The 24,161-nt window shown below is 47.2% G+C and overlaps 1 long non-coding RNA gene across 1 annotated transcript in view; it reads left to right on the top strand.

The window, feature by feature from the left end:
• Positions 1-7,401: 7,401 nt before the first annotated feature.
• The window catches only part of LOC311519989, a 39,752-nt gene continuing 22,992 nt past the window's right edge, over positions 7,402-24,161 (top strand). Inside the window, exon 1 of the long non-coding RNA XR_014711438.1 lies at positions 7,402-7,507. This is a non-coding gene — a long non-coding RNA (uncharacterized lncRNA). The remainder of the gene's footprint in view (positions 7,508-24,161) is intronic.

Raw genomic sequence — 24,161 nt, 5'->3', positions numbered from 1 at the left:
TTTACTGATGTCTGCATAGGCAGCACTGTGGGGTTTAGAACATATGTAAATAACATCATAAAGAGGAATCTTATAACTTCACATACAATGTTGCCAGACATATTTTAACAGGACAATGCTGACCAGTAAATTATGTGTTTTCAAATGATACCTTACAAGGAATAACTTGTACAAAGATTATTAGGGTAGTGTGTAGGGTGTGAATAAAAGGGAGTATTCCAGCACAAGAGCATAGCTAAGAGCAGAGCACTTACAGCTACAATTCTTTAAGCCAGTAGTTCTCAAACTTTTGTACAGGTGACCCCTTTCACATAGCAAGCCTCTGAGTGCGACCCCCTTATAAATTAAAAACATTTTTATATATTTAACACCATTGTAAATGCTGGATGCAAAGTGGGGTTTGGAGTGGTGGCTGACAGCTTGTGACTCCCCATGTAATAACCTCGCAACCCCCTGAGGGGTCCCAACCCCCCAGTTTGAGAATCCCTGCTTTAAGCAATGAGATGTCAGTGGGACAGAGATTTGGCCCTCTGTGCTATGCAAACGCGTTGCTCAGTGTTGAAGTAGTTTTGGGGTTGAACATTGCTGACCATCATCAAAAGCTTCTATTTCAACTTTACATGCGGTGTTGATCACAGTGGGCTCAGTTTGAAGTCAAAACAGGAGAACATGTCATGTCTGCAATCCTCTTCACCATTGCCATCAACTGGGTAATGCGCCGTCCAACAGAAGACATGCCAAGAGGCATTAACTGGACACTCTTCTCATCCCTTGAAGACCTGGACTTCGCAGATGATGTTGCTCTCCTATCACATACCCAACACCATATACAAGAAAACACAACTCGACTCAACGCATTCAGCCAGCAAACTGGACTGAAAATCAACCACAATAAGACATATCTCGTGACCTTTAATATTGCCCCACCATCACCAGTACGGATAGAGAATTATGTTCTTACCAATGTAGAAACATTCACATACTTGGGCAGCACCATCAGCCAGGACGGTGGAACCCAGGACATGTGGAACAAAATCAATAAAGCCAAGAACACCTTCAGGAGCTTAAATGCAGCCTGGAAAGCCTCAAAATACAACACCAAAACCAAACTCAAGATTTATCAGAGCTGCGTACTTTCAACACTACTTTAGAGTGCAGAATGCTGGGGAATGAGAAAGTCTGATATGTCCAAACTGTCTTCATTCCATACAACCTGCCTCAGAAAAATCCTCCGTATCTTTTGGCCCAGAACAATCTCAATCCAAGATCAATTGACACAGTGCAGCCAAGCGGATCTGAGCACCATCATTGCCAAGAGGTGTTGGAGATAGATTGGCCATGTGCTTCGGATGGAAACTGATTCCATCACCAGAGTAGCAATAAGATGGACACCTGAAGGCAAGTGAAAACAAGGCCACCCGAAAATGACATGGCAAAGAGCTGTGGAAGCCGAGCTGAAAAACCTGGGGCACAGATGGGGAACCATTGAAGACATTCCAGAAACAGACAGGAGTAGAGGAGCTTCGTCACTGCCCTAAACGCCAGAGGCGTAATACGAACATGATGATGATGATGATGATGATGATTGCTGACCAAATGAAAGAAGTCATGTTCCCCCATTAGTCAAGGGGCATATAGCTCAGGACTAGAGCTTTGACTGCAGATTAAAATCTGGGTGTCCTCTTTTAGCCTTTCCACACACATTGCATCCTTTCTCTTCCTGCTTGCTTTACTGCTTCACCTTCCTAGTGATGCCTCTTTTCATAGAATCATAGAATATCAGGGTTGGAAGGGACCTCAGGAGGTCATCTAGTCCAACCCCGGCTCAAAGCAGGACTAACCCCAACTAAATCCTAAATCCCCAACTAAATCCTTTCTCAGAAGACCCTGAAGAGTTTTGAGGCCCAATCAGGTCTAGGATTTGGGTTCCAATTCAGTGGTGCTGTCTTTCTGAAAATTTGACCTCAAATAGTAGAAAGCTCAGGAAAACAGCAGAGCTCCTGCCATGAATTCTGCCATGTTGGGACAATCATAATTTCAGCAACAGTGAGACCACAATCGAACCCTTCTTGATTCGGATGCATGAACAAAACTGCCCGGGTACACTCATATGCAGGGATTCCAGTCTGAACCTGCCATTCCTCCATAAATGTGAAGGGGTAAAGGTTTAGGCTTTGGGATTTGGTCTGTGTCTACTAAATAGTCTCTTATATTATTCTCTATTATTGTTCACATCATAAAAGACACACCTCTAACGGCACGGCTCTGACCACCAGGGAAATGCAAATTGCCAGGAAGAACATATTTTTAGAAGCAATTGAGAAAAGAGCAGCAATTTTTTTCTCCATATGAATTCTTGGAAGAGGGACCTTCACAACAGAATGGCAGCTGTAAACGTGCATATTAGCACTTCAATTGTTAAAGAAGAATGATAGATAATATGTGGTATGAAACAAGGATTAAAAATGTGCAGTTCATATTTGTACTTGATTGTCGTCCAGTTCAGCATGAAACTATCAGGACACAACTCCCAGGTGTCTCAGAGCAATAATCTATGCAGTGCTCATATTCTTTCAGATTATTAAATGAAGGCAAATATTTAAAGTATTTCTGTGCTGCTAAAGAACTGGCCAATTCACCAGTTACTTTAATAATGTTAACATATGCTTTCTACCATATAAAGTTTCATTACTGCAGTAGGCAGTATATTGCACCTTGCCTGGAGACATAAATACAAGTGCATTAATGGTTCTTAAGTCCCTACATATTCCTGACCTTTCACAGTCATTATCAGGAAGACAGAGGCTGTGCAATGTTAATTAATGACAAAAAGCCTAAGAAATTGAGCCCAAGAAATTGATTTCTGTAGCTAAAGGAAAGAACATATGCATAGTCACAGTGGTTGAGTTTTGCTGGAGACTGTGATGGAGTGCAGGGAGTTAACAAAGTGAGGCTGCACTCTGATCACTCTGGCACTAATTGGCTCCCCAGAGAGGTCTGATTGGGGTATGAAATGTAATTAGCTAATCCCCATAGCAGGTTGGGTGAGCTACCGGATTAATTAGCCCATCAGCTGTGCACTTTTAAAAAAGACACAGGAAGGAAATGCAAAGGGAGAAGAGCAGTGCTAGCCAAGCCCACAATCAGAGAGATCTCCAGTAAGGTAGATCTTGTCTCCTTTTAGGGAGAAGGGCTGACAATACAAGGGTGTGACACTCCGTACCTCAGGGGAACATCCTGCACCCCATGTTCATCCTTATAATGTGACTGTGTGGTATCAAATGCAAAGTTTGTCATGTTGGATTTCTTTGGGCGGCTCATGATGCACTGAGTATTGTTGTTATAGTAATGTTATAATAATGTTAAAGATTGTAATTTCATGTATATAGTTATGAAGCTGAAAATGTGTCCTCAGGTCTTAAAACAAGCCCAGGCAAAACCCTTCAGGAACAGAGGGGCAGTTCACACCTCATCAGGGCAGGTATGGGACAAATCCAGCCCAGGCTCATAGGAACAAAGGACACTGGTCTAGGCAGCAACACAGGATCTGTTGGACTCTTGAGTGAGTCACCCCCCTTCTCTTGGTCAGTTTGGGACTGCGATGAGGTAATGCTCACCTGACCCTGAAGGGGAAGGGGGGGTAAAGCCAATAGGGAAGAAAGAACATGATAAAAGGGAGAGACTTTTGCCATGCTGGCTCTCTCTTCCACCTCCATCTACAGGCACCACACCAAGTGACTGAAGCACTGATCAAAAGGGAGAGCCTGGCTGAAGGGCAACCAGCCAGCCTGTGGTGAGATGCACCTAAGTTTGTAAAGGAACTGAAAGTGTTAAGATCAACTTAGAATGCATTTTGCTTTTATTTCATTTGACTAAATCTGACTTGTGGTCTTTTGACTTATAATCACTTAAAATCTATGTTTGTAGTTACTAAATAAAATAAATAAAAATGCAGGTCCAGGCTCCCCACCCCCCGGCAGAAAGCAGGTCTAATGGAAAAGGAGAGAAAAGGGCATACAATGGGAGAACCAGAATATCCTAGAGCAAAAGAAATAAGCCAGGAGGAAAACGAGACCTCCCTAGCTAAAGGTAGGGGAGAATAAGGTGCTTCAGAACAAGGTTTACAGGGAAAAAGTTACCCTCACTTATTGCGAAGAGTCAGAGAGTCCCAGGAACCCTGGCCTCCAGAACAGCAAGAGGAGGAATCATGGGGCTGGGAGAACCAGGATCCCTAGTTACGGAGAAAAATGGGGGACAGCACCAGGCCCAACTCCAAGCCAAAGAGGAGAGAGCAAGGAGAGCAGGCAAGTGGGCTTCCCATGGTGCAAAGGTCTGCGGGGAAACAGAATTAGGGGGATGTTCCCCACCCATCAAATGCTCCTGTTTCAGGAGGAAGATGGATAACCACCCTGGGGCCAGCATGAGCACAAAGAGTCCAGCGCCTCCTCTGAAGAGGGGAGGGTGTGTGGAAAGAGAAACCGTGCTGTGAGGCCGGGGAGGTGAGCCTGCACTCTGATTGCTCTGGAACTAATTGGCTCCTGCAGGGAGGGCTAATTTGGGTATGAAATGTAATTAGCAAAGCAGGATAGCAGGTTGGGTGAACTAAAGGATTAATTAGCCCATCAGCTGAGGACTGCTAAAAAAGGCACAGGAAGAACGGGCAAGAGGAGAGGAGCAGGGCTAGTTGAGCCCACAGGGGGATCTCCAGGAAGGGAGACCTCTTGGGCCCTGGGAGATGGGCCAGAGATACAAGGGATATTGTAAATAGTGTTGCTGCACAAACTGTAAAGGTGTTGGTGGAGGGAAACCAACCAGTGAAGTCTGAGCAGGATTCCTTGTTGCCAGGGAGCAGGAGTGGATTGTGGTACAGAGTCCTGGGGTCATCTCCAGCTCTGTAGGAGGAGCTCAGAGTCTTTGTGAAGAAGGTGGCGCAGCTGGGACAAAGATTCTCAGGAGAGACAAGTAACAATTGCTCAAAGAAGGTAAATATTTGTTTCCATGCCAGTTGTTCCAGTGAAATGCCAGGCTCGCCTTGCCTGTGCGTGACTCTGAGCCGGCCCTGGGACGCTCTAGACAGAATGTCTCCTGGCCTGGAAAGCGATCGTCCGTGGAAGGTTACAAAGAAGCAGGCCTCCTGACCATATCCTGTATTTCCTTCCTTCTCCTTACCAGGACTGGTCACCCCTGAGCTACTGTGCAGTGGAAACACAAGCCCTGTGGACTGGAGGAGGTCAGAGAATGCCCTGGGGAAAAGGGTATAGCAGGGGGACAGACAACAGGCCCTTTGCCTCCCAGACCTGATGCTAAGTAGGGATCCCCTGCTAATTATGTGGCTCTCAAACCCGGCAGGCAGCTTGCTTACTTCATGCATGAGTTTCCTTAACCAGTACATTGGTACAGACGAACCACTCCTGACTTAAACGCTCAGGGCCTTAGAAAAAGTGAGATCCGCTTGCAGCTCACCCACATTAGGTAGAAAAGCACAAGAGCAGCAACACACAACATTGTGTAGCAGGTAGATACCACTGAAATGGAGAATGTGACTTGGCAAGTAGCATGGGATTGATTGATATGGGCCTTTAGCTAGTTCTTAAAACAATGACTAGCTTCAGAGACAGCATGCCTCCTTAAAGGGAAGGGTCTGGGAGAGAAACTTGCCCTTCAGTTATCCATTGCTGTTTAACATAACCCAGGGCAAGTCGGTCACAAGACTGGCTAACAGCTGCTGGCACAGTACATACATGGCATGAGAGGACAAATTGGACCAGGACAGCTCAGCACTGTGGGAGCCCAGACCCTGCCACTGCCTGAAATTCTTGTTCATCAAGCTTTGTGGTGGAGAAACATGCACTTTCCTGGGCTTGCTTGCTCTGATTATAATGAGCTGTCTCTGAAGGCTTGCCCCAGAGTGTGCCTAGGGACATCGTACTAAAGATGGTAGCCAGGAGAGAAGGAAGCTTTGAATTCACCCTGTTTTATTTCAAAGGCTGAGCAGTAATGTACTGTTCCTGTTTTGTCCTCTGGTGGCTTTTTCTTGTGAAATCTCCCAGAAGGCCACAGAAAGCTGTGATTCAGAGCTGAAGTTTAAAATTAACGCCCTATTTATCAAACAAATGATACAGCTGTTTGGTGTAAACAGATGAGATCAGTGATCTAACCAGTGCCATCTGCCCTTCATCTGACTAAAAGGAAAACCAGAGCTACTGCAATTGATTTCAGATGACAAAATATAATTTGTTTAGGGCCCAATTTATAACAAAGTTAAAGAGAGACCGCCTGGCCTGTAATTTGGCCTAGATTAAAATGGTTAGAATCTTGTCGTGCTACTGTATTTACAATTTTAAAAGGTTAAACAGAAGGTTATGATTCAGACTATTAATGGAAGATGGTGCAAAACTAGGGGCCAATACAGAATTATTTTCCGTTATAAATGTTGGGTTGCTTTAGAGGATGTGACATAGGTGCTGAAGCTAAAAAATGTAAAAAGCTTACAGGTATAAGCACCAATCCACTAAATACGCAGTTGGGTCAACATCTGTGGATCAAATTGTTGAGTTAGGCAAGAATATTAAATGTATTGTGACTCTTACCTTTCTGACTTCGAACAGATCCTTTTCTCAGGAAGCTTCATAAGGTCTTTGAGTTCAATGTATAATTGTAGCCCTGATGCCGTTTAATAGCCAATAATTTCTGTTAGGTTTCAGAGTGGTAGCCGTGTTAGTTTATTTGAGCATTATCTTTCATGGGCTAAAGTCCACTTCATCAGATACATGCAGTGGAAAATACAGTAGGAAGATATAAAGAGTAGGAAGATACAGAGAACATGAAAATATGGGGGTTGCCATACCAACTCTTAACGAGACCAATCGACTAAGGTGGGCTATTATCAGCAGGAGAAAAAAAAACTTTTGTGGTGATAATCAGGATGGCCCATTTCAAACAGTTGACAAGAAGATGTGAGTAACAGTAGGGGGGAAATTAGCATGGGGAAATAGTTTTTAGTTCGTGTAATGCTAACCAGTTTGCAGATCAATTCCAGTTCTGCTGTTTCTAGTTGGTGTCTGTTTTTGAAGTTTTTTTGTTGAATAATTGCAACTTTTAGGTCTGTAATTGAGTGACCAGGGAGGTTGAAGTGTTCTCTGACTGGTTTTTGAATGTTATAATTCTTGACATCTGATTTGTGTCCATTTATTCTTTTGTGTAGAGACTGTCCGGTTTGGCAGAGGGGCATTGCTGGCACGTGACTCCAACGAGAAATAGCAGAACTGGAATTAATCTGCAAACTGGACACCATTAAATTAGGCTTGAATAAAGACTGGGAGTGGATGAGTCATTACACAAACTAAAAATTCTTTCCCCATGCTAATTTTTGTTTGTGGCTGTCATCTTTTGGGGAGAGAGGGCCCCCCGATGAAGCTAAGTTACATTCTTCAGCCCCAGGTAACGAGGCAGAGCTTTGGACAACGTGCACAAGTGAAAAACAAAGGCTCAAGTATCACACTGAAATGTAAGTACAATATTTATATTCCAATTGATTTATTTTGTAATTATATGGTAAAAATGAGAAAGTCAGCAATTTGTCAGTAACAGTGTGCTGTGACACGTCTGTATTTTTATGACTGATTTTGTCAGCAAGTAGTTTTTAAGCGAGGTGAAACTTGGGGGTACACAAGAGAAACCAGATTCCTGAAAGGGGTACGGTAGTCTGGAAAGGTTGAGAGCCACTGGCATAAATCACAGCAAGATTTGGCCTGTATTGATCGGCATAATCCAGTCACACACACAATTATCCTGGGGAAGTGTATCATACTGAACATCTCCCAGGGATTTCAGAAAGAAGATGATCCAATATGCTTTAATAAGGACAGAGCTTCTAAAAGCCCAGGAAAATATGATCAGGGAAAATACCCTGCAGCCCTCTCAACAGCATTCCATGTATGTCTGGTGAGATTCTGTCCCGCAACTCTGCCCAGACCAACCCCAGCAGAATGGAAATGGCAAGATATGAAAGGAAACTCCTATAGTCAATACACAGTCTTTATAGACAGCCACAGTTGCAAAGGATTGTGGCCCGAATCTTGCAGTGTTTATTTACGGCTGGATTCTGCTCTCGTTTATAACAGTGTCGATCTTTGAGTAGTGCCACCAAGTTAATGGATTTTCTCAGGATTTACACCACAGTAACTGAGAGCAGAATCTGACAGGATTTAGCCCTATATTAACAAAACCAAATACAGCTATGGAAACATCACATCACATACCATTCAAACACATGCACCTTCTCAATGAATGAATCAATTAACATTCCTAGCTGCGATCATTACATCTCTGTTCCATTCTGCATTAGCTCTGCAATATTGTACTTTCTCTCCATTAACTACATGTGAGTCACAAAGAAACAACCATAACTCATATTCCAGAAATCATCCTACCATGCACTGATTCAGGCACCATTCCCAATTAAATTCATGAAAGATTAATTCCTTAATTGATTAACATTACAAATCATAACCATTAGCTGCCCTTCCATTAACCATTCAATAGTTCACAGTATTACGCTGATTTCTTAATTAGCCCACGGTGAGTCAAAAAAAAAAAGGTAAGTAACCTCTCATATCCTCTTGGTCCCTTAGGCAAAATTATCTGCAGGTTGCTCTTCTATTCCATTTACCTCTCCTCCATAGTGACAAACGCACGCGGCTTTGGCCCTCTCTTATGTTTATAAGAATGAACAGCTCACCCAAGGAAAAGGCAGGGTCAAGTCACTTCTTTTTTTTCCCCACTGGGACAAAATTCTCCTTTATGGACCTCTCTCTAGAGTAATCTGGATAGAAATATCTGGGACTGGATAGAAATATCTGGATAGAAATATCTGGCATGACATCCTATCTGCCTACCAATTAAAGGAATGCCTCTAGTGGCATATATTGATTTATTATTAGTTGCAACAATGATCGTGTGGCTCTGCTTTATACAGTGCCTGCCATCTACGTTGTCAGAGAGTTTAAAGCCAGAAGGGATCATTATGATCATCCAGCCTGACTTCCTGATAACTCAGGCCAGAAAACCCCACCCAGTGATTCCTGCAGCTAGCCCATAACTTCTAGTTGAGTGTATTTTATACGAGGGCATGCGGCCATAATTGGTGAGGATTTCTCATTGCTTTCGACACACCTGAGAGTGCTGAGCAACTGCAGTTCCCCAGGAAGTCAAGGGGAACTGCTGGTGCCAGCATGTCTCAGGATATGACCTGTTGTTACAGTCACTGAGGCCAGGTCCTCCAAGGGATTTAGGCACCTACCTCCCATTGGGAGGTGGAGTCTCTGCCATGTGTACCGCACTGTAGCAATGCGGAGGTGCACCACCCAAGGAGAGGCCACTGGCTATTCTGGGATAGGTCTTTCGCAGTAGGTTTTTCATGAAAGTCTTTGAAAGGTCTTGTCTAAAGAACAAGAAAACCTTGGAAAACCCCACACTTTCCACAGGACAAGAAAGCCATTTCCTTCCCCGCTCATGCGGACAGGTATGAACTCCCTCAGGTCTTTCTGAGGTGCCGTTAGGCTGCAGGTGAGGTACACTTACAGTGCATAGCTCACATGAGGGTTTATCTCAGCTGAGTTGGGATAATGCACCTTGAATGGCAAAATTTAGGCCTCCGTCTTCAGCTGAGCATCTTTTCTAAAAATTGGGCTGATCGATCTCTGCATGGGTGACTGAGGTGGCCCTCATATGCTAACGGCATTTAATCAAGGGTTAGAATATTTATATTGTAGCATGCAAGTCCTTGCACTACTAAAGCAGTTCTTTGTTTCTCTCTGCTCATCCATTATGACTCTATCCGTGAGCTACGATTATAGTGGAACCAATACGTGGCCATTTGATAAGGAGTACCTGAGATACAGTGCCCATAAAAAAAATCACATGACGTCAGACATTTCTGGTTCTGATAACATTATTGAGCACACAGTGGGCTCAAACTATTGCACTGATCCACCCCAAACTAATGTCATATGCTCAAGTTCCAATCTGGCTCGCATTTTGCATCTGCTTCCCCGCTGGGAAAGCAGGAGTTCAAGATATTTTTGGTGAGAGTGGCTCAAGTCTGGATGATGAGCTACAGAGTGACGCATGCATACGTTGCAGGGCTACTACTCTTTGTTGGACAACAAGCACACCTCACATCAGAGTCATGAATGTTTATTATTAATTTGTATTACCATAACACCGTAACAGTCATGTACTGGGACCCTGTTGTAGTAGAAAGAGAGCCTGAGACATAAGCCCTTGTATCAGAGGCCTGGTATAAGGCAGGACCTGCTCACAGAATCTGGCAAGAACAGGGCTAATATTGCAGAAAGATACATTCCTACGAAGTGCTAGGCACAGAGTAGTCACACAAACACATCCCGATATCAAGTGGTACCAGAACATCCTGATATCAAGGATGGTACAAAAACATTCTCCAAGTATAACAGGAACACAATGACCTCTCCTAAAAGATGAAGTTAGGATGACAGTATGTAATAGAGATGTTTTGATCGAATCAACATGTACAAGGTGATGGGTGATAACTAGCCACGTCAGGGGGCCCGTACCTAACTATGTCAGAGGGGCAGTACTAACTTGTTTGTATTGGGGTATAAAGATGTATCTCAAAGGGCATGTCTTTGTCTGCCTAGGGAGGAACGGAAAGTCACGCCGTTCACTAAGCTGGTCCATTGTTACGGGCATACATGTTGTCATAACCATAGGGGTAGCCTAAAATTCCTCCTTACCTGTAAGGGGTTAAGAAGCTCAAATAACCTGGTTGGCACCTGACCAAAGGAACCAATGGGGACAAAAGATACTTTCAAATCTGGGGGAGGGGGAGGGGAGAGAGGCTTTGTTTTGGGTTCCCTGTTTCTGTGTTTGTTTGCTCTTGGGACTAAGAGGGACCGGACATCAATCCATGTCCTCCAAACCATTCTGAACCAGTCTCTCATATTACAGAAATTGTAAGTACAAGCCAGGTAAGGCATATTAGTTTATCTTTGTTTTCTCAACTTGTGAATTTTCCCTTTGCTGGGGGGAGGTTTATCCCTGTTTTGTTGTAACATTGAAACTAAGGCTAGAGGGGTTTCCTCTGTGTTTTGTGCATCTTTTGTTACCCTGTAAAGTTATCTTCCAACCTGATTTTACAGAGGGGATTTTTATCTTTTCTATTTTTTTAAATAAAATTCTTCTTTTAAGAACTGATTGATGTTTTTCTGTGTTCAAAGATCCAGGGATTTGAGTCTGTGTTCACTTTGTAACCAGTTGTTTAGGATATTATTCTCAAGCCTCCCCAGGAAAGGGGGTGTATGGCTTCGGGGAATATTTTGGTGGAATAGGACTCCAAGTGGTCCTTTCATAGAATCATAGAATATCAGGGTTGGAAGGGACCTCAGGAGGTCATCTAGTCCAACCCCCCGCTCAAAGCAGGACCAATCCCCAACTAAATCATCCCATCCAGGGCTTTGTCAAGCCTGACCTTAAAAATATCTAAGGAAGGAGATTCCACCACCTCCCTAGGTAATGCATTCCAGTGTTTCACCACCCTCCTAGTGAAAAAGTTTTTCATAATATCCAACCTAAACCTCCCCCACTGCAACTTGAGACCATTACTCCTTGTTCTGTGATCAGCTACCACTGAGAACAGTCTAGAGCCATCCTCTTTGGAACCCCCTTTCAGGTAGTTGAAAGCAGCTATCAAATCCCCCCTCATTCTTCTCTTCCGCAGACTAAACAATCCCAGTTCCCTCAGCCTCTCCTCATAAGTCATGTGATACAGTCCCCTAATCACTTTTGTTGCCCTCCGCTGGACATTTTCCAATTTTTCCACATCCTTCTTGTAGTGTGGGGCCCAAAACTGGACACAGTACTCCAGATGAGGCCTCACCAATGTTGAATAGAGGGGAACGATCACGTCCCTCGATCTGCTGTCAATGCCCCTACTTATACAGCCCAAAATGCCATTGGCCTTCTTGGCAACAAGGGTATACTGTTGACTCATATCCAGCTTCTCATCCTCTTTAAACCCTAGGTCCTTTTCTGCAGAACTGATGCCGAGCCATTCGGTCCCTAATCTGTAGCGGTGCATGGGGTTCTTCCGTCCTAAGTGCAGGACTCTGCATTTGTCCTTGTTGAACCTCATCAGATTTCTTTTGGCCCAATCCTCCAATTTGTCTAGGTCCTTCTGTATCCTATCCCTACCCTCCAGCGTATCTACCACTCCTCCCAGTTTAGTGTCATCTGCAAACTTGCTGAGGGTGCAATCCACACCATCCTCCAGATCACTTATGAAGATATTGAACAAAACCGGCCCGAGGACCGACCCTTGGGGCATTCCACTTGATACCGGCTGCCAACTAGACATGGAGCCATTGATCACTACCCGTTGAGCCCGACAATCTAGCCAGCTTTCTATCCACCTTATAGTCCATTCATCTGGCCCATACTTCTTTAGCTTGCTGGCAAGAATACTGTGGGAGACCGTGTCAAAAGCTTTGCTAAAGTCAAGGAACAACACGTCCACTGCTTTCCCCTCATCCACAGAGCCAGTTATCTCCTCATAGAAGGCAATTAGATTAGTCAGGCATGACTTGCCCTTGGTGAATCCATGCTGACTGTTCCTGATCACCTTCCTCTCCTCCAAGTGCTTCAAAATTGATTCCTTGAGGACCTGCTCCATGATTTTTCCAGGGACTGAGGGGAGGCTGACTGGCCTATAGTTCCCAGGATCCTTCTTCTTCCCTTTTTTAAAGATGGGCACTACATTAGCCTTTTTCCAGTCGTCCGGGACTTCCCCCGATCGCCATGAGTTTTCAAAGATAATGGCCAATGACTCTGCAATCACATCCACCAACTCCTTTAACACTCTCGGATGCAGTGCATCCGGCCCCATGGACTTGTGCTCATCAAGCTTTTCTAAATAGTCCTGAACCACTTCTTTCTCCACAAAGAGGGCTGGTCACCTCCTCCCCATGCTGTGCTGCCCAGTGCAGTAGTCTGGGAGCTGACCTTGTTCATGAAGACAGAGGCAAAAAAAGCATTGAGTGATTCTTTCCCTGATTCTTTGTCTAAATCACTTGGTGGTGGCAGCATACTGTTCAAGGACAAGGTGGAGTTTGTGCCTTGGGAAAGTTTTTAACCTAAGCTGGTAAAAATAAGCTTAGGGGGTCTTGCATGCGGGTCCCCACATCTGTACCCCAGAATTCAGAGTGGGGAAGGAACCCTGACACATGTATTAGTGGTCTGGTAGAGTCTGCGGGATACTAGTACCATGCTTTGTCGACAATATACCTGGCTGGGTGCCTTCATACCTTAACGGATCTTGAGTGTTTCGCTCAAGGTCTGCGGTGCCAGCTATCTGTGCAGGGCTGGGGCCGTTACACACACGCAGCCAACCATCTATCAACATCTGACCACACCGGTCATGCTAGGCGCTGTACAAACACGGAACAAAAGGAGGTGACTTACAGCCTAAGTGTAAGATAAGAGATAACAGATGGATACACACTGATCAACAGAGGAACACAAGGAAACAATGAGACAATAATGGTCAGCTCAGCGCACCAACAGCCCTGAGGTTGTCAAGGTGTTTGTAGGCAAAGGAGAGCTCCTAATGTTTGGTAAGATAGAAAAGAGGGAATCAGTGAAAGAATGCAAAGAGAGGCGTGACATAGTCACAACACCAGGACAGGGAAATGATGTTTGCAGCGGCCTTCTGTATATATATGAATGGGGAAAGATTGCATTTGTCAAGGGCAGAGAGAAGGATGTGGCACTAACTGAGACATGAGGTGATGAGAGGGGTAGCTGTGTGAGTGGATAACCTCAGAGGTATTATGCAGAAAGAAACGGCAATATTTATACATTCCTTTGAAGTAAAGGCCCATGAATTAAAATCCTGTCCTTGGAGAGCTGTTTGCTGCATACATCCTGCCCATGCCTGCTGGCTAGAACCACAGTGGGGCTCCTTTTGGAAATGTGAGTGGCATGTTTTGAGCCTAGCACCCCACAACTTACACCCCTCACATCATCTGCCGGGGGACAGGTGGTGAACAGTGCTGTGTCAGAGATGTGAAGCCTGGATGGTGAAGTGGGCTGAATGAGCTGGGAGGTACTAGCTGCTGCTGTGCAAACGGCACCAGACAGACCAGCACAGCAATCCATTCATCTCCACTGGGGTGTTCTCATTGAACCGAGAACCTGACATTGGGATGAAAGGTCCACTTCACACGGCTTAGCCTCATGTGCTGCACATGGATGTGTGGAGACCCTTCCCCAGACCCTAGGCCCAGATTTGGGGTAAGGACTCTTCATCTCCATCTTCTGTCCCTTCCTTCCCCCAGCTGGTACACGCACTCCTCACAGCCACCTCCTGCCCGCCTGCTCATAGCCCCGCCAAGCTTGCCGGAGGCTAGGGTGACAAGTGGGAGGGTGGGGCTGGCAGCTGAGTGATGGAGAGGTGTGCCCTGGTGCACAACTGGGATTTGGGTAGTATTCGTGATGCAAATTTGGGGTTACTTGTTCGAGGGTCCTGAAATACAGGGGCCCTCCACTCCCCCAGGTAAGCTGCTTATGGGTTTCAAAGTGCCCTGAATTCCTCATCGCCTTAAAAGGTGCTGTGATCCAATGGCAGCTCTGGGATTTGTTGCACAAATGCAGGGGCATTTGATCAAGGGGTTTCCAACAGACAGCCCCCCCCACAATGAGCTGCTTCCAACTTTCAAAAGACTCTCAGTGGCACATGCACTGTGAGATTATCTTGAATAGTGGCAAGACACAACAGAGGAAAAGGATGTACTTTGTGGGGCAAATCCTTCCCTCAGTAAGGGGCTGATTGTGTTCTTCAGATAGCTCTAAAATCCACATGCAGAGGAAGCTTGTCTTGCAAATTAGTATTCCACAGTAGAGGCTGAGGTAGAGAGGAGAACACCCACTGAGACGAGGGGAACATTATATATATCTCAAGCACTTGTGCCAGGCTGTCTTCAGCTCCCTGGGGGAGTTCTGACTCATCTGAGACCGTCTCACTGAGCGAAAGGGGCCACTTCACACCCCTGTGATACTCCTGTGGGGCAGAGGGTTGTACAGAGCCCCTGAAGTGGAGTACAGAGACGGGAACTCCCCAACACTCCCCGTATTGTCCTCAGCTCATAGGTGTGCTCCTCAGAGTCCATCATTCCTCCTCTTGTGCTCTCAGTGACTCTCCCTAGGCCAGGTGTAGATGGGCTGAGGTGTGGATTAGCTGCAATAAGTGGTCCCAGCTCACTCTGTCCTGTCTGAGGAGGGTGTGGCTGCAGCTAGCGGGATCAGGATCCCCATTTGCTGGTCTGACCATGCAGGAAGGCCAGGGAGATGATCAGAATGGCCCCTCTTGGCTCTAAAATCACAGAAAGTCTGAGTTTTAGAAAACATGCTTATGGCTGCCACTGACCCCTCCACCTGCTGACATTCCTCCAGCTATGACTGGAAAAAAGGGGAATATAAAAGAGTTTCTCCCCTTTCTAACGCCTTTGCCCAGAAGAACCCCATGTCTGCTCTGGCATTCACCCCGGGCTGGGTGCTATTGCTCGGAGTTTGAGCAGCAGGCTGGCATGCATCACAGTGCACCACAAGGCTCAGTCAGAGCTAACCAAGGAGTCCCAGAGGGACTCCTTGAAGTGAGGGTGAAAAGGTGTTAACATCTGGGAAGTCCTTGAGGGCTGGTTTAGCAAGGGCCATGTGGCTGAGTATAGTTTGGGCGTCACTAGCTCATGGTCGCTCAACTCTGCCTTTATCTCAGTAAAGTCAAGACCTAAGGGCTTCCCTTGTGCACTTTCCAAACAGTCTTCTCCATACTAGGGAAGGATACAGTCCCCTAATCTCTGCCGGGGAGGGGATGGGGCACCAGACAAAGAGGGCAGACTCAAGGTTGGTGGGGGAGAGGGTGGCAAGGGAGCCATGACCTTAACTTAGAACTTCACCATGCAAATAATGATCAAAATACGACTTCCTGAATGCCTGTCTGAGGCTCTGGCTGCTGGCAATACCATTCCTGCCATTTCACCCTTTGCCTGTGGCCACAGGGCTTTGTAGAACAAAGCACAAAACACAAGCTACATGTCAAGTTTAGGGAGGGGAAGAAGGGGTGGGCTGAATATTTCTCATTCTCCTGAGCTGCCTCACTTTTCGTACGGGCACAGAGACAAATACAATGGCTGGTCTGGGGGTCCCTTCTGGTCTTAAATGCTATGACTCCAAAGAGTTCGGCGTCCCAGAAACTCCATCCCTGGGCTTCCACTCAGGACCACACTCGCCTCTGCTTCTCTTCCTATCTGCCAGCTTTTTGTCACGCAACTTCTGAAGTTACGCAACTTCAACTACGTGAATAACGGAGCTGAAGTCGACATACTTAGATCGACTTACCGTGGTGGCTTCACTGTGGTGAGCTGACTGACTGCTGCCACTCCCCCGTCAACTCCACCTGCACCTCTCGCGGCGCAGGAATACAGGAGTTGGCGGGACAGCGCTTGGGGGGTCCATTTATCGCATCTAGACTAGATGCGATAAATCGATCCCCGCTGGATCGATCGCCGCCCGCCCATCCGGCAGGTAGTGAAGACATACCCATACACGGATACACACAGCTGCAACCAGTATCCTAGCCCCTGTATTGTCCAACCAGTCAAAGGGAAGCCCCTGTTAATATACCTGAGTCAATTTTTGCTCAGCCTTGCCATGTGGCCCATTGCCTTGGGCAGTGGCTTCTACTGTTCCAGTCATCTCACTACATAAAGGGAGCGTGCCATCCATTTAACTTGACAAAGGGGGTTTCACCAGGTCTGCGATTGTCTTTGGATCCAAGAGTCACTGGATGGCAGCCATTAACAATCACCAGGATAACACTGTGAAATCTCAGCTGCAAGTCCATTCTGCAACATGGTGCTCTCCCCACCATTGGTTCCATGTTGATATTGGTGTGTCTTTTCAGCTATGCCTGCCAGTTCTGGGATCGGGACACAGTTTGGGCACCCAATTTCTACTGGTATCGGCCACTAGCTACCCTCACTTGGGTTCACCCATAGTAGGTGTGATTTGCTTTGTGTCAACAAAGCTATGTGCAAAAAGCTACTTAGAATCACAAGCAAAAGTGAAGTGAGTCTGACAGGACCAGTGTAATAGACTGAATAGTGCAGTATCAGGGGGTAGCTATGTCAGTCTGTATCCACAAAAACAACGAGGAGTCCGGTGGCACCTTAAAGACTAACAGATTTATTTGGGCATAGTGCAGTATTTCTCAAAGGCAGCCACATGTGGCCACCAGGGGCTTTTCAGCCTCCTGAACTGTGATTGAGGGGGCAACGTAGCGGCCCCTCCTCTCCCTGTTGCTCCTGGATTCACCGCCTTGGTGTTGGTTGCTGGGGCCACCAGCAGGGGGTGGGCCCTGCCCCCCCTGGAAGCACAACGCTGGAGGAGCAGGCAGCCCGTGATTTCCCCACCTCCCCTGGGGCAGTGGGGCCCAGGATTTGGGCTTCAGCCCTGGGGTGGCAGGGTGGCAGGCTCTGGCTCTGGGGCTTCAGGCTCCACCCCCAGACTATGGCTGTGTGGCAGCAGGTCCCAGGCTCCAGCCACATGGCTTTGGGCTCCATCCCCAGGCCCCGTCCCCTGGCGATAGGGCTTCAGGCTTCAGCTCCCGTTGCTTCCCTGGCCCCCCACCCACCCATCCCCATTGTCCCTGGCCCCTGCTGCCTCCCCCAACCCCCCATCAGGGGCTTAATTTGTCCCCAGGCTTGCCAGGGCTGAGTAAGTCTGCTGTGACAAGTGATACTTGTATGTTAATATCACTTGTCACAACAGACTTACTAGCTAGCAATAAATAAATGGCAATGACTTGGACATGTGTCTGTGCCTATTTATTTGTTTGTCCTAAAGCTAATTAAGTATTTTAGGGAAAAGTGTGAGAGGAGCCACCAGCGAGAGTTGGTGGCCGCACTCTGAAGCCACCCAAAAATGTGTCCTGAGAACCCCTGGAACAGTGCCACTTGCATCCAACCTGTCTACCCCTCCGGGAAAGCCCCAGACTAAAATAATAAATAAGCAATAACCAGAATAACTAATTCTGCATCCCTGCTAGTAGCTCCTGTAATTCTTCCCCGCGCTCATCATTGACATCTGGTCCCTGTCCTCCAGCCCCTAACCTTTCTCAGTAGCTGTTAAACCAGGCACAGCTCTTATAGCAAACACCTGATGCATCTCCGGAGCCCTCCAGTTTAAGCTGTTGTCCATGAGCAGCCTGTACCAAGTGGCATAGCTCCCACAGGCCGTCTCTCTTCTCTAGGCTGAGAACAAGTCCCTCCAAACCAGTCTTGGCTCTCAAAGGCCTTTCCGTGCAAACCAAACACAAATGCAGGTACAGCCATGTTCTATCTCCTCTCGCCAGCGCCTCGACCGAGGTGGTTACACCATGTTCATTGCCAGGGGATAAGCGCACCCAAAGGGTAAGATGTTTAAATGCAGAAAAGGCAGGATGGTGGTTCCCATGGCAACTGTGGCTTGGCCACATTGCACCTATCATCAGAGTGGGACATAAGCCATGACCAGAGCGAAGGTAGCGAGGTATTTATATTTTAGATTGAATCTAGAGTATGCATTATTACAGTAAGCAGTCATTACCAGCTTTGTGTTTCTACAACACAGTCTGGTATATTTAAAATGTTTTGACTACAATCAGTGGTTCCCAGATGTTATTGGTTCAGATACCAGCTTCTTTAAAACCTGGTGTTTAAAATATCACATGCAAATTTCTCCTTTTGGGCATGTTTATTTTAGGCCTTAATAGGCTGAAGTATATTGCGGATGATACTAAACTGGGAGGAGTGGTAGATACGCTGGAGGGGAGGGATAGGACCTCAAAACAGAAGGACCTAGACAAATTGGAGGATTGGGCCAAAAGAAATCTGATGAGGTTCAATAAGGATAAGTGCAGGGTCCTGCACTTAGGACGGAAGAACCCAATGCACAGCTACAGACTAGGGACCGAATGGCTAGGCAGCAGTTCTGCGGAAAAGGACCTAGGGGTGACAGTGGACGAGAAGCTGGATATGAGTCAGCAGTGTGCGCTTGTTGCCAAGAAGGCCAATGGCATTTTGGGATGTATAAGTAGGGGCATAGCGAGCCGATCAAGGGACGTGATCGTTCCCTTCTATTCGACATTGGTGAGGCCTCATCTGGAGTACTGTGTCCAGTTTTGGGCCCCACACTACAAGAAGGATGTGGATAAATTGGAGAGGGTCCAGCGAAGGGCAACAAAAATGATTAGGGGTCTAGAACACATGACTTATGAGGAGAGGCTGAGGGAGCTGGGATTGTTTAGCCTGCAGAAGAGAAGAATGAGGGGGGATTTGATAGCTGCTTTCAACTACCTGAAAGGGGGTTCCAAAGAGGATGGCTCTAGACTGTTCTCAATGGTAGCAGATGACAGAACGAGGAGTAATGGTCTCAAGTTGCAGTGGGGGAGGTTTAGATTGGATATTAGGAAAAACTTTTTCACAAAGAGGGTGGTGAAATACTGGAATGCGTTACCTAGGGAGGTGGTAGAATCTCCTTCCTTAGAGGTTTTTAAGGTCAGGCTTGACAAAGCCCTGGCTGGGATGATTTAACTGGGAATTGGTCCTGCTTCGAGCAGGGGGTTGGACTAGATGACCTTCAGGGGTCCCTTCTAACCCTGATATTCTATGATTCTATGATTTCTAAACAATATAGTAAAATAAATGGCTACGGAAGCCTAAAATGTGGATTAAAATGTTCCTTCTAACCATGGCATGTCTTTAGACAGTGCATCAGAAGAAACACAGTGAAACATCCATCTTTATGACAGGCTTTCAAGTTACTCGAATTACAAGAAGCAATTTAAAATGTCATAAATTACATCTTGATATATTTTGGTATGTGCTGCTGATCTACAGCCAATGGCTTGACTGTTTAACTTGTCTAATTTAAGTTCAAAGTTCCTGCCAATTTGAATCTGAATGAATGTTGAACGTGAGTCCAAGGTCACTTTGCCTCCTTTGTACAAAACTGAAATTTAGAAAAACCCAAAACATTTTAGCAGCTCTGGGAGAAAACATAAAAAGGGACCATTAAAGAGAAGATGGCATGCGGGAAAAAGGACGGGGGGGTGGTGGTCAGATGGTGTGTGTGTGTGTGTGTATAAAAGGCCAGGGGGGGTTCAGGTGGGGAGTGTGTGTATAAAAGGCCAGGGGGAGTTCAGGTGGGGAGTGTGTGTATAAAAGGGCAGGGGGGTTCAGGTAGGGTGTGTGTGTAGAAATGCACAGGGGACTCTGGTGGTGGGGTGGGTGTGTGGTGATTGTAATAAGACAAGGGGGCGCTGGTGAGATGTGTGTGTGTAATAGGGAAGGAGGGCGTTGGTGTGTGTGTGCTTGTGTGTAAGGTCAGGGCAGGGTGGCCAGGCGGCGAGGAGCAGTGGCTGGTGGGGCGGCAAGGAGCAGTGGCTGGCAGGGGGCCAGGTGGCGAGGAGCAGTGGCTGGCAGGGGGCCAGGTGGCGAGGAGCAGTGGCTGGTGGGGCGGCGAGGAGTAGCGGCTGGTGGGTCAGCCAGGCGGCAAGGAGCAGTGGCTGGTGGGGCGGGGAGGAGCAGCAGCTGGCGGGGCGGCCAGTGGCAAGGAGCAGTGGCTGGCGGGGCGGCCAGTGGTGAGAAGCAGCGGCTGGTGGGGCGCTAGCCAAAGCAAGTGATCAGATGGCAGAGCGAGCCAGGTGCCTTCTTCCCCAGGTGGGAGGTGAACTCACACCTATGCACCTCTGAACCCTGGGTCCTCCCTGACCAAGGACAACCGCTGAGAGTGGGGTGCAGAAAGGAACCGTAGTTGTAGAACTCAAGAACACAAGGCGGAAGGCTGTGCCCCACACACTCTGGGGTGGGCATCCTGCTCACAGGTTTATGATTATGAATCATGCTTTTGGCATTTTCCCTAATTAATGTCAGGTGACTTCCCTCCTTTTATTAAAAAGTTCTTCTCTACACTCAGACTCTGTGCTTGCGAATGGGTAAGTATTGCCTCTCAGAGGTGCTCAGGGGTGTAATTTTCCCAGGTCACTGGATGGGGGCTCGAGCCGGTTCTGTGCGGTATCGATGGAAAGGAACCCCGACGCCTGCAATGCTGGGCAGTCTGCTCAGATGCTCTCCCACAAGGAAGAGGCTTGGCTTGCCGCCAGCCGGCTCTCCTTAGTTCTGTAGGCTAGCCAGGCTGTTACCCACCAGACCTACCTGACTCCCCCACCCCTAACTCCCCTGCAGAGACAGGAGGTAATTTCCCACCGGTCCATGCCCCCACCCTCTGCAGGGCAGGGAGGCAGAAGGAGCTCTAGCTCTGCAAGAGCTTCCAGGGGGGCTTTTGATGTGAGGCTTCCCACCCCCCGCAGCTGCAGGTTTTGCAGCCTTTCTGAGCTGGCACATGTGCCTGTGTCCTCCCAGCCAGGAGGCACCCAGGCTGTGTGATATGGGACTTCACAAGTTCCCCTCAGAAACATGGTCTGTGCCATTTGGCACAAGGTGAATGACAGGCCTGGTAGAAACACCAGCTGACAGGATTGCGCCCCATCTGCACAGCCGCAGCATGCAATATATCGCTCAATACAGCTACAAAGGCAGCCTGGTAGGTGAGCATTAGCTGCCATCGTGGCTGAAAGTGGCCAGGAGAGGGGAGTTTGCTTTTCAAGCCAGTGTGACACAGTGCACATGCCCACTGTTCCGTTGAAACGGAACGATTTCTTTTTTTTTTGTTGAGTTTCTAGCGTACCGGTTTGGGAACCCTGCCCTTTCTATAGGTACGTCTAGCCCTAATAATGAAAAGCCATATTTATGAGAGTTAACTGAGAACCAATATTGCAGGCTATTGGCTTACTGTGAGCATTCTTTGCAACCTCGTTACAAGTTGTAATACACTACAAAGCCTTGTCTATGTTTTTTTGGGACAGCGCTCTCCTTTTATAACAATCACATCCGTCCCGGATGATTTGATTCTTATAAGCAGTTGATTCTTACAAGTGGAATATAGGTTAGTACAGGAATGATTTTGTCCCAATGGTTTTGATCACTATATGCAGTTGATTCTTATAAATGGCTGGCACTGTAGTTATACCAGTGTAACTCCCCGTTTTGACAGGCTTATTCTGTTTTTCCCCCGCTATTTTTTCAGCTTACGGCACTTAGGAAGAAGTTAGAGCTAAAACAAAAACAAAACAAAACAACCAACCAGCCCCTTGTGCTGAAATAAGAGTGTCCACATGGAGGGTTTTGCGGCTAGAACTCTACCTGTGTAACCATACAAGTACAATCGATCCAACTTCAGTGTATCGACAAGACCTACATGTCTGCTTGATGACACCACCATCGGGGCAGCCAATCATTGGGATTTGAGAGAGGATGTCTGAGTCTGCATTCTTTGCGCCCTGTGGGGAAACTTTGCTCATTTCTGATTCTCCTAAGACTCAGGAGAACAAGGTTTTCATTTTGCATGTATTCACACTCGGTTTGTTGTTAGGGTTTGGTGACTCACTCCTGAGTGTGCCCCAGAGGTGCAAGTGGAATCCACTTCTTACCGGTACAAGGGACCCAGGGGGGGCATGTGACCTCCTCACATGACCCTCCACATGACTCCTCCCCACCCCACCCCCAGCCTGGGGCCCCCACGCTCTTCCCGTCCCTTTTCTATGATCCACCTCCCTTACCTGGGGAGGGGGCTCTACCCTCCTCCCACTGCGCCTTCAGAACTACGGCGGCAAAAGGAGCAGGACGTGGGGCCACTGGGCACAGCTCCTCCGGCATGGCTGCGCTGCCCCCAGCCCTTTCCTCCGGGGGGGCGAACTGGGCCATACCGCCCTCCTTGCACTGCTAGCGGGCCCACAACCTGCTAATCTGTCACTGTTTCAAGTAGCTGTCGAACACAACATCACGGTGTAATCAAAACAACTACCACCTCGCCCCTCCCCCGCAAGCACAACACAGACACACAATGCTTTGAAACGTTGGTGCATCGGAGCTGCGCAGGGAAAGCTCTGGGAAAGCACATAGAAGGAGATTCCTCATCCCAGTTTGCCCAGGTCACGGCTAGTTCTCAGAAGTGTGGCTCAGGCTAACCTAGAACCAGGAGCAAATCAGATCCCTTAGTAATTAAAGAAAAGATATGGGTATGTGATGAGCATTACGGAGCATGGCCTCACTGGGGAGCCAAGGGTTAACAGACACAGCTCTTGAGCTTCTCTCAAACCCAGCCCAGAGCCCTTAGAGGGACCAGGAGATCAGCTGGGCATCTGAGTTTACTCCACCCTCGGGGCAAAGTTCCCGGTGTGACTCTGGGTAGACAGGGCTGGCCGTTGAGGAGGCCTGTGCTCCTGGCAGGGGTCTGCAAGCATTTCTAGGCCCGCCTGAGAACAGAACCTGCAGTGCTATTTACCAGTGGGCTGAAGAAGGGGCAAAGTAGGCAACCTGTCTCGCTCTCTGAGGCGTGGGCCCGCCGCCGTGTTTTGCTGTCCCTATATTCTCCGCAGCTTTGTGCGGTAATGCCTTGGAACAACGGACCATTTCTTTCTGAATTACAGAAGAAAAGTCTCCAGTAAAAACAGGTTTCAGAGTAGCAGCCGTGTTAGTCTGTATTCACAAAAAGAAAAGGAGTACTTGTGGCACCTTAGAGACGAACCAATTTATTTGAGCATAAGCTTTCATATGCATCCGATGAAGTGAGCTGTAGCTCACGAAAGCTTATGCTCAAATAAATTGGTTCGTCTCTAAGGTGCCACAAGTCCTCCTTTTCTTTTTTCCAGTAAAAACCACGCTCTGCATTCCCGTTCATAGGAAGAAGAGCGTACTGTATTACAGCACACAATATTGTTGGGGAGGCTGCACATATGCTCAGACAATCTCTTTAGCATCAGAAATGGTTTGGATACAAAATGCCCAGTCAAGCAAACGGAAGAGCATGCAGGAAGCAACACTGCCCCCTCATGGTACAATGGTGAAAACCCCAGCCTGACATTCAAGCTACAATTCATTTCTGTGGAACAAGGAGACCTGCACAATAAATGCACAGCAGTGTGTTCCTTAAAGCAACATTTTTGTTAGGGAGATTTGCAAGTTACCAAA

Source organism: Lepidochelys olivacea (assembly GCF_965140295.1).
Source record: "Lepidochelys olivacea isolate rLepOli2 genome assembly, chromosome: 4".
Lineage (NCBI taxonomy): Eukaryota > Metazoa > Chordata > Testudines > Cheloniidae > Lepidochelys > Lepidochelys olivacea.
The sequence above is the reverse complement of the archived record's forward strand: the minus strand, read 5'-3'. Positions and strand labels throughout refer to the sequence as shown.